General features: G+C 39.3%; 1 protein-coding gene across 4 annotated transcripts in view; it reads right to left on the minus strand.

Moving 5' to 3' along the window:
- SPSB4 (splA/ryanodine receptor domain and SOCS box containing 4) overlaps positions 1-13,007 on the minus strand; it is a 142,390-nt gene that overhangs the window by 103,174 nt on the left and 26,209 nt on the right. The window contains exon 1 of one of the 4 annotated variants that reach the window (XM_038183762.2): positions 4,958-5,003. The exons of the other annotated variants lie outside the window; for them this stretch is intronic. The gene's annotated coding sequence lies outside the window, so the exon portion shown is untranslated. Of the gene's footprint in view, positions 1-4,957; positions 5,004-13,007 lie in introns of those variants that run through there. 4 annotated transcript variants of the gene reach the window in all.

Raw genomic sequence — 13,007 nt, forward strand, 5'->3', positions numbered from 1 at the left:
AAGAAACGCTCTCTGATGTTGTGACGAAATCCACAAGAGCCAACAGGTGAGATCTTGTGCATATACCCCAATCCACAGGCATTATTTCGCTGGCATGAGGCAGTAACAGAGTGGGAAGCAGCAGGCTCCTCTCCTGGAACAACTCAAGCACATCTATCTGCCCCTGAGCCGCAGTGCTCAGCACAGCCTGCTTATCCACATGCACCATATGTGTCTCAAGTGCAGCATGACAAAGCTCTTTCGTTATGCTGGCAGGACGCTGAATTTGAGCTGTGTACGATCAAAACACAAGCCTTTAACCCATAACTTCTTGTCAGACCAAACGGTACAGGTGAGTGAAATCTAAACCCTCTCAGAATCTCTACTCTTTGCCTGCTACCAATGCTTTCTTTCTCCATCACCACTGATGCCTTCTAAGTAGATTTTTAAAGGATTTTTCTCTCTTTTAAAAAAGTTACATTACTGCCAAAAAAAATGACAAAACGTTTTTGCTTATCCACAGAATCACAGAATCACTCAGGTTGGAAGAGACTTCAAGATCATCGAGTCCAACCTCTGACTTAACACTAACAGTCCCCACTAAACCATATCCCTAAGCTCTACATCTAAATGTCTTTTAAAGACCTCCAGGGATGGTGACTCCACCACTTCCCTGGGCAGCCTGTTCCAATGTCTAACAACCCTTTCGGTAAAGAAGTCCTTCCTAAGTTCCAACCTAAACCTCCCCTTGTGCAACTTAAGCCCATTCTCCCTCGTCCTGTCACCAGGCACGTGGGAGAACAGGCCAACCCCCACCTCGCTACAGCCTCCTTTGAGGTACCTGTAGAGAGCAATAAGGTTGCCCCGAGCCTCCTCTTCTCCAGGCTGGACAAGCCCAGCTCCCTCAGCCACTCTACTACTCTTTCAGAGGAAAAACAGAACAAAACAAAAACAAACAAACAAAAAACCTGTCCTACTGTTTCACAGACTTTCCATACATTTTCCTCTCATAATTTGAGAGGTTCCAAAATCCTCTAAGATCTTTCAGGAAATCTGAAGAATACAATCTTGGACCGCATATTTGAATGCCTTACTGATACGTGGATATTTGTTGCATGTCACCTCTGCAGAAGAGCTGGAGGTTTGTTGGGTGTCTCATTCACATACTGCCCTACTACTTATGACAGTGGGACATTCTTCAAATTTCCTTTAACTCCACATTCACAGTGCTTAGAAAAGCAGATTGCTAATGGTAAGGCTACTGCGTAAGATATTGATACACATTCTCAGTTATGGTTTCATCTGGGAGACAAGGGAAGTAAGTCTTCTGGACTGAGTTTAGAAATTTGCACCTGAAACCAGCTCAGCTGAACTCAGCATTTCAAATCTGCGTTTCTTTTTATTACTGTATTAAAAACTGTTTTCATTTATTTATTTTAGGAGGAGCACTCAATTTACTTAGAACAAAGACACCTGCATTGCCGTGCTTCTAAAGCAAAGTTTGACTTACAAAACATCATTAAAACTTCTAAGTGCTAAGAACTAGCCTTTGCATTTAAACTTTACTATGCTTTTGTTAAGATAGTCTGATACAAAGACTAGATTGCTGGCTTTCTTTTGAAACCCTCTGATGTATAAAGCACCAGGGAGATTTTATTTTATTTTTTTCCCAGAGAGATGACAAGAAGAGATATCATAAAGGAAAGAGAAAGTGCTTTAAGAAAATGAAACCAAAATGCAAAATATATCGGGAAGATTAGTTGGGAGTGTGTGGGTGGGGTGATTTATTTATCTGTATTTAGTAAGTGAAAATTAAATTCAGTCTCAGTAAGTCTAAAGACACATTTCCAATCCACTTCAACTGCTGGAGCATCAGCATGTGCTAACATGCCCACAAACAGGACTGTCATCTGGGGGGGAAGAGAAAGAAAAAACTATTCTGAAGTAGCCTCCAAATATTCCCAATTTTATTTGTCTGGAATTAAAACTGTTCTGCTACAGTGTTTGTAGTGCAGCCCTGAAGAAGTACAGTGCTACCAGATTTGTGGTTGACTTTTGTTTCCCCTCTCTCCTTCCCATCTTTGCATGTGAAAGACCTCCTATGCCTGAGAAAGCTTCAATGCCCAAAAGTAGACAGTTAAGGTACAGGTCAAAATAAGAGCATGTTCATAGCCAGCCTTTTTTGACCAACAAGATCACAGAAACAATTATTGATTCTCACTTTTTGAGGTTCACTTTCGTTGGAAGAAAAGTCTGAGACCACATAATTTAAAAATAGAAAAGAAATTATCTCGGGCTAGTGCTGTTTTATAGTGGCTGTTTCTACTTCTATTCTTTGGTATATCCCATCTATACAGATTTTGGTATATCCCATTTATACAGATTTTTCACCTCAGATCCACACAGAACCAGATACTGTTACCTACCTTCTCCAGTCTATGTCGGAAATTAGTTTTTGCATCAATAAACGCTGTTAAATCCTTAAGGTCTAAATGGCCTTAATCAAAAGTCATCCCAGGAATGCTACCCAATGCTATTTTCTACACGTTGCTGTCCCTTCTCCTGCCTCCTTTCTCACTTGCCTCGATCCTGCTGTCCTGATGGTTTTGTAAATTGGCCAGTTTACAACACTGGATATGCAGAAAGTACCTCAGTCCTGAAAAGCTGTTAAGCTTTTGTCTGTCACAAACAGTATGAGTGGTGCCAATAAAAGTGTATATTAGTGCAAGTTTTTCCTCATATACTTTAGGCAGAACCAACCTTGGAAAAATACGCAGCCAGCTGTGCTCAGCATTCCCCGTGCCCCCTCTTCCCATACCGTAATTAAAAGAAACATGCCAACATATTCCTACAAAACCAACTTACACGTTAGAGCAGCCCAATACCGTGTACCTTACTGCTTCTTTGCAAGTCTTTATTTTCATCCGCAAAAATAAACTAAGAATGGGAAAACTCTCCCACGAACTTATCTGGGATCAGCAAGCCCCTTTCCTCCCCTTCCCTTCTGCGCGAGGGGGTTCAATGCAAGCCCCACCCTGGCAGCCAGACAATAAAGCTGCAAACAACTTATTCTGATCAAAGCCCCATCTGCTTGGCAGCAGCAATTCAACTGCACTTGTGGTTTTTGTATGGCTGCAGCTTCTGAGTTGAATGATCCTTTCATTTAGATGGAAGTTTAAACAAAATATGGTAATTAGCATCAACCACTGTGGCTTTCATGGCTACTGTCTACAAAGACATCTCTAATAAAAGGACTTTCCTGCTTTCCCATCTAATTACACAACATTGTTGAACAATACAATTTAAATTTAAATCAGCCAGTTCTTTTTCTTCTGAGTCAGTTAACAGACTTCCTGCCTTGAACTACCTATCGGATGGCAGAGACTACAACTAAAAAGAGGAATTCCACCTCAAAACAATCTCCCTGAATTTTGTTTCATCTTCCCCTGTGGAATGTGGCTGAGGTTGGTAACGTTTAGCAGTAATATCCCAAGTACAAAACTACTTATCTACCTTTCAAAAGGAAAGCAGGATTTAGCTTTATACCACATTAGGATGAAAAAAATCCAACATTATGTAGCACTGCAGTTTTATTACACAATAAAGATGGCAATGTGCAATGACGGATGTTTTTAATGAGATAACGGCAATGCTCTAGTCAATAAAAACCTTGATAGACACAATCCTGAACGATATAAGCCAGACAAAAATGAGTTTATTTAAGCCAATACCAGCTTGTGTTTAGGTACTACAATTCCTCATTACAATAAAAATCAATAGTGGAAAATTCAATTTTACCAAACCCGAGCATTTCTGGACATTGTATTTTATACAGGCAATCATATGCCAGGCTGAACGTGCCTGGCATTGCAGCTGAGCGGAGCGGGGCCTGCCTAGGGCTGGGATTGCAAGGGCAACCCCTGGGGTGTAGCAGCAGGTGCTGCAGAAAAAAGCCAGTGGCTCAGTGTCAAACACTTAGTAAACATTATCCCTCAAAAACGGATTGAATAGAAAGACTTAATCTGCCCACATCATTGCTGATGAGCTGATAGGCAGGAATAAAATAGTGGTAAAGCTGCTGGCTGGGACAGGGGTTTGGCCACCTGAATTTCTTTCGGCTGCTCTGACAACTCCAATCCAAAGATTTACCCTAAAACCTTTTTTTACCACCTTCTATCTGCCAAGTGAAACAAATAGGGCAGACAGATGAAATATAACTGAGAGAGCCAGCTATTTTAGTTGTATGAGTTGTAAGTTGAGGGAACAGTTTTTACTGTGTATATACTATGTCTGAAATGTTTGTAAAACTCAGTTTTAAAAATATAATTGGAAGGGAAAGCTCCAGACCAGTAAGTGGCATTCTACATTAGTCCCAAAACAACAAGAGTAACACGGGGTACTAAAAGGAGGAAAACTTTCTATTTAAGTAACACCATCTACTGTATGTTCCCCAAACAGCTAAATTGCGAACAGATTGGGAACTGGAATACAGACAGACAGCATTCCTCACTTACATCTTGTTATATAATTGAACAGTAAAAAAGAGCAAGTTAAAACAGAAACTCTGCTAAACCCAGCCCAACAGTCCCAGCTTCTAAGCAAGTGGTCTCCCACCCAAACACTTTGGCCGGGCCAACGTGGAAGGCCCCCTTGTCCCACGCTGCATTAGAGCTGAGCTCACCAGTTATTTCCTCCTCTTCCAGCCCTGAGCTATGAGCGTCCCATGCCCCCCACACATCCCAGCCGAGAGCAGGGGGCTCAGACTCCAGTTTTGTCACCCAGAAAGACAGCGTGTGGACTTTCATCACATACCATATAACGAGCATCTACCAACCCACCTAACCCAGCGATGAAACACAACAAAACACACGCGCTTTTCTGCTTTCCACTAAAAAACAAACAAAAACCCCAAAACATACTGACTATTTGGGGGAGGAATGGAAAAAAAAAAAAAAAGAATGGAAACTGAAAATACTACCTGTCAGGAAAAGGCCCAATAGACATTCAGCTGTCCATTCAACAAGGGGAGCTTACAGCAATCTTAAAACCTGCATGAGAAAAAAAAAAAAAAAAAGGAATTCTCTCCATAAATTACTGACTTCAGAATTATTTTGCCCGTGTCTTCTTGGTAATAAATTAAGGTACATTTAGAAACAGTCAATAAAAGTTTCATGAATAATTAATAAGCTTTTATATTATGTGATACAGATGGTAATCTTCACATTAGGGGAAAACATTTCACGTAAGGTACAATAAGATGCCCCAATACCCAATAAAACTGTAAAACAATGACTTCAATTCACTTTTAAACAGCCATGAAAATTCTGCAATTTTTGCATTATCTGCTTCCTTCGTGTAACAGAACCTACTGCACGGTACTCTTGCATTGACAGGAATAAGCTGGAAGTTTGTGTCTGGGTTTTATCTGTGTTTCTACAGGTAGGTTATAGAGATACATTTTTGTTTAACTTGTGATCCAAACACATTTTTTTAATTGTAAAGAAACCACGGAAAAGCAATCTCCTAAGTTTCTATTCATTTGGAGGAATGCTGCCAAATATTGTGCATTTAATTGCTGCAAGTAGGAAACTGCATTAAATTGAAAATTGTGTGTCACACACACTACCGAAGAATGACCTTCTGTACACAGGAAAGCATTTGCCCATCCCACAGCTACTGTTATGCCAGTAAACTGTAGGGGAGTTCATCACAATTTAGCAATTTGGTTTGGAATTTAGCTTGAACCTTTCAGCAAAACTATTTACTAAACTGAAAATATTAATTTCAAGTAAAACTGAAGTATCTCCAGAAATAAAAACAAACAAAACCCACACTTCCAGGGCTACAGCCACACAGGGCCAGAGCTCCCAAAGGAACAGAGGTGCACACATTGCGCTGTGGCTTCCACGAGGAGAGCGAGCCTGAAGCATCCCCAGTACGAGCCTCACGCGGTGTGACTGGAACCACTGGTGCAGTTTCTGCAGAGCACCACAACCTGCACGTGTGCAGCAGGCACTGCCTGCACATCTCAGCTGCTGATTCAGGTCACTGGGGCTGTTCTGCTGACTTTTTCCTAGAGAGCTTGAGGATTATCAGAGAGACAGACTGCTTTTAATACACATCATTTGCTAATCATGTTCCTGTGTAATTTTTTTTTTTTTACTTTCCCTTATATGAGAACAAACATGAAACAGGTAAGATATTAAGTCTCTCTCTGAACTAGGAAGCTGCTTCAAGAGCCCCTGACATAAATTCAGAAACATCTTTGTAGAAAATGGCAACAACGCACCATGGAGGGGGGCCACTCCTCATCACGCTAAAAGCGTTACAATTAAGAACCCTCAGTTCCAACAATGACAGCCTTAATAAATGCTATTTGATATTCCTCTCATTATCAATGCAGAAAAATGATTTGCAGCTTAAACAATAAAATTTAAAAAAGTCATCAGAAGTGGACTGAATGGCACCACATTAAAAATAAATATTTCCCTTCCATAAAAAGAGAAATTGAAATTTCTGTTTATACCTTGAAATGCGCTTGAAAAAAACATGAAATAGAAAAAAAAAAGTTGTGTAATGGAGGTTTTTATGGAAAGTGACCCAGAAAAACAAGATACAAATGGAGCCTGAAAGCTCACATTAGCAGGCCTGGGACTGAGGAACAAGTCCTCAAGGCCTACAGGTAAATGATCTGTAGTACTAAATTCCCTTGAAAAGGCTTCTGAAATCAAGGGAGCATGCCAGCTGCTTAGCAACATCAGATCCTGGTCTTTGCATCATCAGAAAAATGAGCTTATGAGCCTTAGAAAAAGAGATTCTTGTGCAACCAAGTTTCTGCTGACAAGCAGCTGGGTGGATGTCTGCCCACTACAGCTGGATGCACATACTCAAGCTTCTCTCAGACACAGCAAGCTTTACTTTACGATTACTATTTCTGAAACATGTTTCCCCCAACCTAGATTAAGATAGCAGCCTCTCTAATGCAATCTCCTGTTAGCAAACCAATTACTGTCACCTTTAACACATTCCCATCTACAACCATCTGTGAGGTGACTTAACAGAAATGATAAGCAACAGCTCTCAAGGGAAAGGACAAATACACACATGGTAATATGACTGCAGGTAAGATATTTGTCTAGGATACAATGTTTGCATGAAAAGTTGTTGCAGTTATGCACAGCCGTTGTTATGATTATTTTTTCCTGATAAATGTCATTACTTGACATAACTGAAGATCCTATTCCAGTACACACAGGAACACAGACACGGGAGCACCTTCCCCTACCCTTCTCTATCAGTGCAATCATTGATCAGTACATCTCCAATTCAGCTGTCGCTCAACAGACTTCCCAAAACTCCCCACGGTGTGCTCATACAGAGATGACTGCATCTACCAGCTCACAGACGGGGAGCAGACCTATTTGGAACTAGATGCTCACTGCACACTTTTTGCATTTATGTTAACTATTCCATCCCTGCTTCCTGTTTGTCTCTTCTGCAGTATTTCATCTTCGGATGCTAGACCAGATGACCTCCAGAAGGTCCCTCCAACATAAATCACTGCATGATTCCGTGAGCTTTGTCTTGCAGGTTCTCTGGGGAAAAAGCTCTTTGTACAGAGACCAAAACAACACCAGGTTTAATTTCACACTATAAAAATAATAATTCTGGGTATGGCTATGAATATGTAGAATTACTAGGGGAAATGTCAGGAGTTCTCTGAATATGTAGGTATTCACAAACACACACAAAAAGCCAGCTGTCACCTTCCATACAGAAAAGCACTCTCAAACTCAGTTTGCCTTCATTTGCATTAATGTATACATGATCACCATCCACCAGGTCTCCCGTGCTTGTTTTAAATGTTGTATTAAGCTTGACAGGGCCAAAATGGATTAGCACAGGTAGCAGGAACAGGCAGCATTTTAATTTGATTAAGGGATAATAAATCTGTTTCTTGTAAACTGTCATTACAGCATCTTACAGGAAGATCCATTATCTATGCTGAAACATAACATAGTATCACAGCCATCCTCATCTCTAGCCAATGTCACATTATCATCTGCAAGACTCATTTAAAAGTGCATACCCTGTGTGGTCTTCTCACCTTCTAAATGTCTGCTTAGCACTGGCAGAAAGATCCTAGCCACCAACTGAAAGGATTACTACAGTCTTTCCGCCACTGAAGTCACTTGCCTTTGGCCTCATGCCTCTACAACACACCATAGCGTACAATAATCCTTCAGAAAAGCACTGCCTGTCATGTCTTATTATTTAAATATTGAAAGGCAGGTAAGTATCCCACTTAAAAGAGAGGTCTTAATCTGAAAACACTTCAAAGGGATCTCTAATGACTTGGCTTTAACTCATCTTTCTTCCGCTTAACTGTAGCTTTGATGTTCTCCCTAATCTTCACCTAACTCTCAACTCACGAGCACATAATCACAGAAGAGTTTTTTAGAACATAACATGTACAACTGACATATTGAATAAAAGGCACAAGTAGGTTAGATCTGGCAATCTAATTTACTTGAGAACTCAATGAGGCCTCTGTGAGCCACATTTACTGCTGACAAATACTCCTCACGCATAAGACTGATACCATATCACCACAAAAAGGGGAGAAAACAAAAGTTTCATGGTATTTGGTCACACCTGGTGATGCTAACATAACCTGTAGGCATGGGACATATTTGCAGACACTATTTACAAACGTTTCACCTTCACCATCATGACTTTGTGAACTTGAAACATGCTGGAATTTGTTTCCTCAAAAATCCACCCAGGTTATGCTACTGAGAGAGTTGAAAAATCAAGAGGTAAATGCAAATAATGGGCATTCCTTATGGGCTAACGTTGGTTTAGTTTGTTTTGTTTTTAAGGCAAAACCAACCCCCAATAAGCTAATTTCTATAATACCAAGACAGACATAGAAAGATAATTGGTAAATACTTTGGTAATTCCAAAGTATTTTTTATAACCTGATGCCACTGCTATGCTATGTGGAACAGGAAATTAGTCACTGTTTATTACTCCCCAGAGCAGCTACTCATCAGTTCCAATAAATGTTATTTCTGGACACGTATTAGACATCCATACCATAAAAAGGGCACACACACACATACACTACTACTAACTATTCAGATGTAACAGCAGAATGAAATTCTGAAACATTAACATGAGGATTTGTCTTAAGGAAAAAAAGAATCCTATTTGCAAGCAGCTGTGAGTTGCAGAGATTCGGTGGCTGCTCCATCCGAACAGATGAGTCTAAAGGGCAACAACAGAGCTCCTGCCTTGCCTCTGATAGCGATCTTCCCATGAATCATACATACTATTTAACATCTATGCAAGTGCTGCCAATCCTCGTTTCTCAAATGTTTAGAAAGTGTAGGACTCTTTGCAGAGGCATTAACCAATTTCATTTTTCCAGCCACTTAGTCTTAAACAACTTTTTCAGTCCTCAGAAATGTAAACATTTTCTTAGTATGCATGCAAACTGCCCTACCAGCTACACCCCAGATAAGAGTGTGAAACCTGGACTGGCTTTGTAAGAGAAGATACCGAGCAGAGAATATCTTACCACTGGTTAGTTCAGAAATGCAAACACAGGATTTAGCTCTACAACAACCTGAGTAGTAAAACAAACAGCACGCCAGCTCTGCACAGCATAACCAAAGTGCAGTTAAAAGCGACTTACACATCTACCTACGTACTGAAAACATATTGTCAGTACAACACCATTTATTGACTGATCTCTGAGTATAGAATGGGAAAGTGGACTTGTGAAATCTTTTTTTTTTTTACATTTGATGTTTCATGTATAACCAATGTGCCCTATGTCAAGTCCAACTGCAGTGTAACATTGATGCCTTCCTACCATCCCCAGGGGGAGGATTATAATGCTTCCCCATAATTTAAGAGGCTTTGTGTAGGTCACTTCTTTCTTCCCCAGGAATTCAGATGTTTTTTGGAAGTGGTAGCAATAAATTAGTAGGAGGAAAAAAAAAAAAAAAAAGAAAAAGCTACATCTTAATTATACCTTCTGCAAAGAAGGGGAAAAAATAAAAACAACCATAATTTCAATCATATTTATCTGCCTATAAAGTGAAAGGCACTCATCTGCTTCATGCAAGCAGATTACAAATCAAAACATAAAATGCAATTTCCTTAAAAAGGCAAAGACAACTGATCATGTGCCTGATGTGCTATAGAAAAAAAAAGTTGATTACAAGCAGGCTACAAAACACATTGTAGTGCCTGTTAAGGCTCCATCAAGCTCTTTCCCTTCCCATCACACTCTGAATAGGCAGGGTGCTTGCTAGGCAATACAGAGCACACCTATTAGGTTGGAACACCTGTAGTGCCAGCTGCCCCACTCTTTGCAGACACACTCAGTAAAGCCCATGACACAGTGATGTAAAACATTCTCTTGCAATTTCCAAATAGAAAATGATCAGAAAAGAGTTGTGATGGCATTTCTACATTTTCATTTGTACAGTTTATTTCTATAGCCTTTCTATGTCTTTTAGCCTACAATTCCAAAATAGTTCAGACTGTAAGTTAATGAGAATAATACACAGGAAAAATTATTGCATCATTTCCTTTTCTCTAACAACTCCTGCCTCCAATTTTGTACTGGCTACATGAAGTGAAGTTCTTTCAAAAAGGTACAAGTTACATAAAGACCATGCAATGTACATCAAAATATACCCCCATCCTGACAGTTTTGAGATACTCATTTGTTTCTATTCCCACTTCACTCTATGACTCCTGAATTCCACATAAGAACATTAAACTAAATGAGACCCTATGCAGACTGCAGAACAGAATCCCAAACCACCATAAAATGAAGAACAAATTTTCACAGCAAAGGACTCAAATGACCTGCCAGCCAGAAATGATTTGCTGAAATAACATGTGAATAGCAAACAAGCAGAAGACAAAACAAAAAAAGTCCACAATCTGTTTGAAAACAAAATCCAAAGAAAAATAAAGCACGCAACTCCCTTAATTAATTCACAGCTAGTGATCTCTTCACTGGCTTACATTGGTTTTAGTCTGAAAAGCAAATACTGGTGATTCCCATCCCGTAGATCTCAAATATAGTAGTCCAAGCAGATGGCTGTAGGAGTTTGGATCAAGTGGTTGTTTACTTCAAGTTGTTTGTTGTTTTTAAAAATTTGGGCCAAGTAAAGGATTTTCAGTTGTATATTTGCAGACTGTGCTGGCTGCATCTCCTAATAACATTGCATATATTTAAGTAATAAAGTAATTGGCATAAGCCTGAAAATAAACATTAGAATTTGTTTTCAAGTTATGTATACTCTGTGTTATGCCAGACCTGGCATTCCTGCAAATCGTGAGTTCCTGTAAAACCTAAAGACAGATCTCTAATTCTTAACAGAAAAAGTTAAGCAATCTCTCAATCAAAATAGTGCCTTGAAGGTCAGTTAATAAACCAACAACTAAACAGGGGGCAAAACCTTCCCACAAGGGACAAAGTTCTCACACTGGGCAGCAGGATTGATTACCTACAATGACAGTGGTGGCAGCAGCTCCTGATTCTGTGCTGGGCCGCAGGGATATGCTGGGCAGCAGCACCTCTGGGTAGCTCGCATGGAGCAAGGCACACCCAGCAGCTCTGGTGCGTACCTTGCTCCGGCAGGGCCAGAAGCATGCAGCTACATGGGAATGCTAAAAATAACTCCTATTGCTTTCAACAAACTAAGAAATCCAAATGAGGACTTCTCCGTGAACAGTATCTCTGACTGCCTACAGGATGGGAAAAAGCTTAAACAGTTGCTTACTTCCTTGGTCATTCTTTAGACATGATAAATTTTGCAGAATTTTACAAATCAGGCTTGTGGTGTTGACTGCCTGTGAATATCCACAAACTTTGGGTGAAAACCCATTTCTTTGTAATTACAGTTTAAGACTGTGCTTGGTGATCTATAATTCATCCATTTTCTATATCACTGAACATGGCTCCAGAAATCAGAATCACCTTGTGCGAGCTCTAAAGGTGAAAAAACCACAAAGGGAAGCAAAACAGTTCTGTCAGCATCAGGGTACAATCAATAGCATCCCAGATTAGACAATCAGTACCACTGTATATCATTCACAATATATATAAAAAAATCATTTTAGATTGAATTCTTAAATAATTTAAAGATATCTACTTCATATAAAAAAAGAGGCCATTAAGGAAATGCTTCACAAGAGACCCACAACTTTCATCACCTTCAGCTGAACTGAACCTACACTTTCAACATTTGTATAAACAAATTAAAAGTCCATGGTATAAAAGCAAAGATTTACAAGATTCCTTTAAAAATACTTTTAAATGACTAAATGATGTCATGTAACTACAACATACCCACAATATTTAAGTTCACCATGCACTGTTTAAAAAAAAAAAAAAAAAAAAAAGGAAAAGAAAAAGAGGTTTTGGCGCAATTGCTGATTACAGTTAATTTATTTTCCCCTTTGATTGAATCTTTCACACATTAACATTACCTGAGCAATTCTACACAAATGATTTTCCAGGGTCCAGGGGGACTCAAGTACATAGATATTTACAGGATCCTTATTTTCTGCTAATATTCGTTAAAACTGTGGCTGAAATAACAAGTTATTGTGTTACTTTCACTAAAAGGCAAGAACGACATTAAATACTAAATGAATTAAAAGGACAAGCAGTGCATGAATCTGAAACACGGATAACTCTGAATTCATCAGTTGAAAACCCTGGAGAAGTGTATGATATCAAAACTGAACAAAAATAAAGTAGATTTATGTATTACTTCAAAACTATCCTATAGAAAGTATTAGGATTCTGTAGTGTAAATGCATTTTATCTGGAAAAATTTTAAACTTCTAGGAGAGAACAATATTGTTTCTAAATGCATCAGGAACTCCTACTAAATTCCAACCTTACTATAATGCTTTCATTAAGACAACTTCTATAGGACTTTTCTGAAAGAAAACTGCCTGAAGATTAGTCTTCCATTGCAGAACTCATCCCC

The sequence above is a fragment of the Anas platyrhynchos genome, chromosome 9 (genome assembly GCF_047663525.1).
Source record: "Anas platyrhynchos isolate ZD024472 breed Pekin duck chromosome 9, IASCAAS_PekinDuck_T2T, whole genome shotgun sequence".
NCBI lineage: Eukaryota > Metazoa > Chordata > Aves > Anseriformes > Anatidae > Anas > Anas platyrhynchos.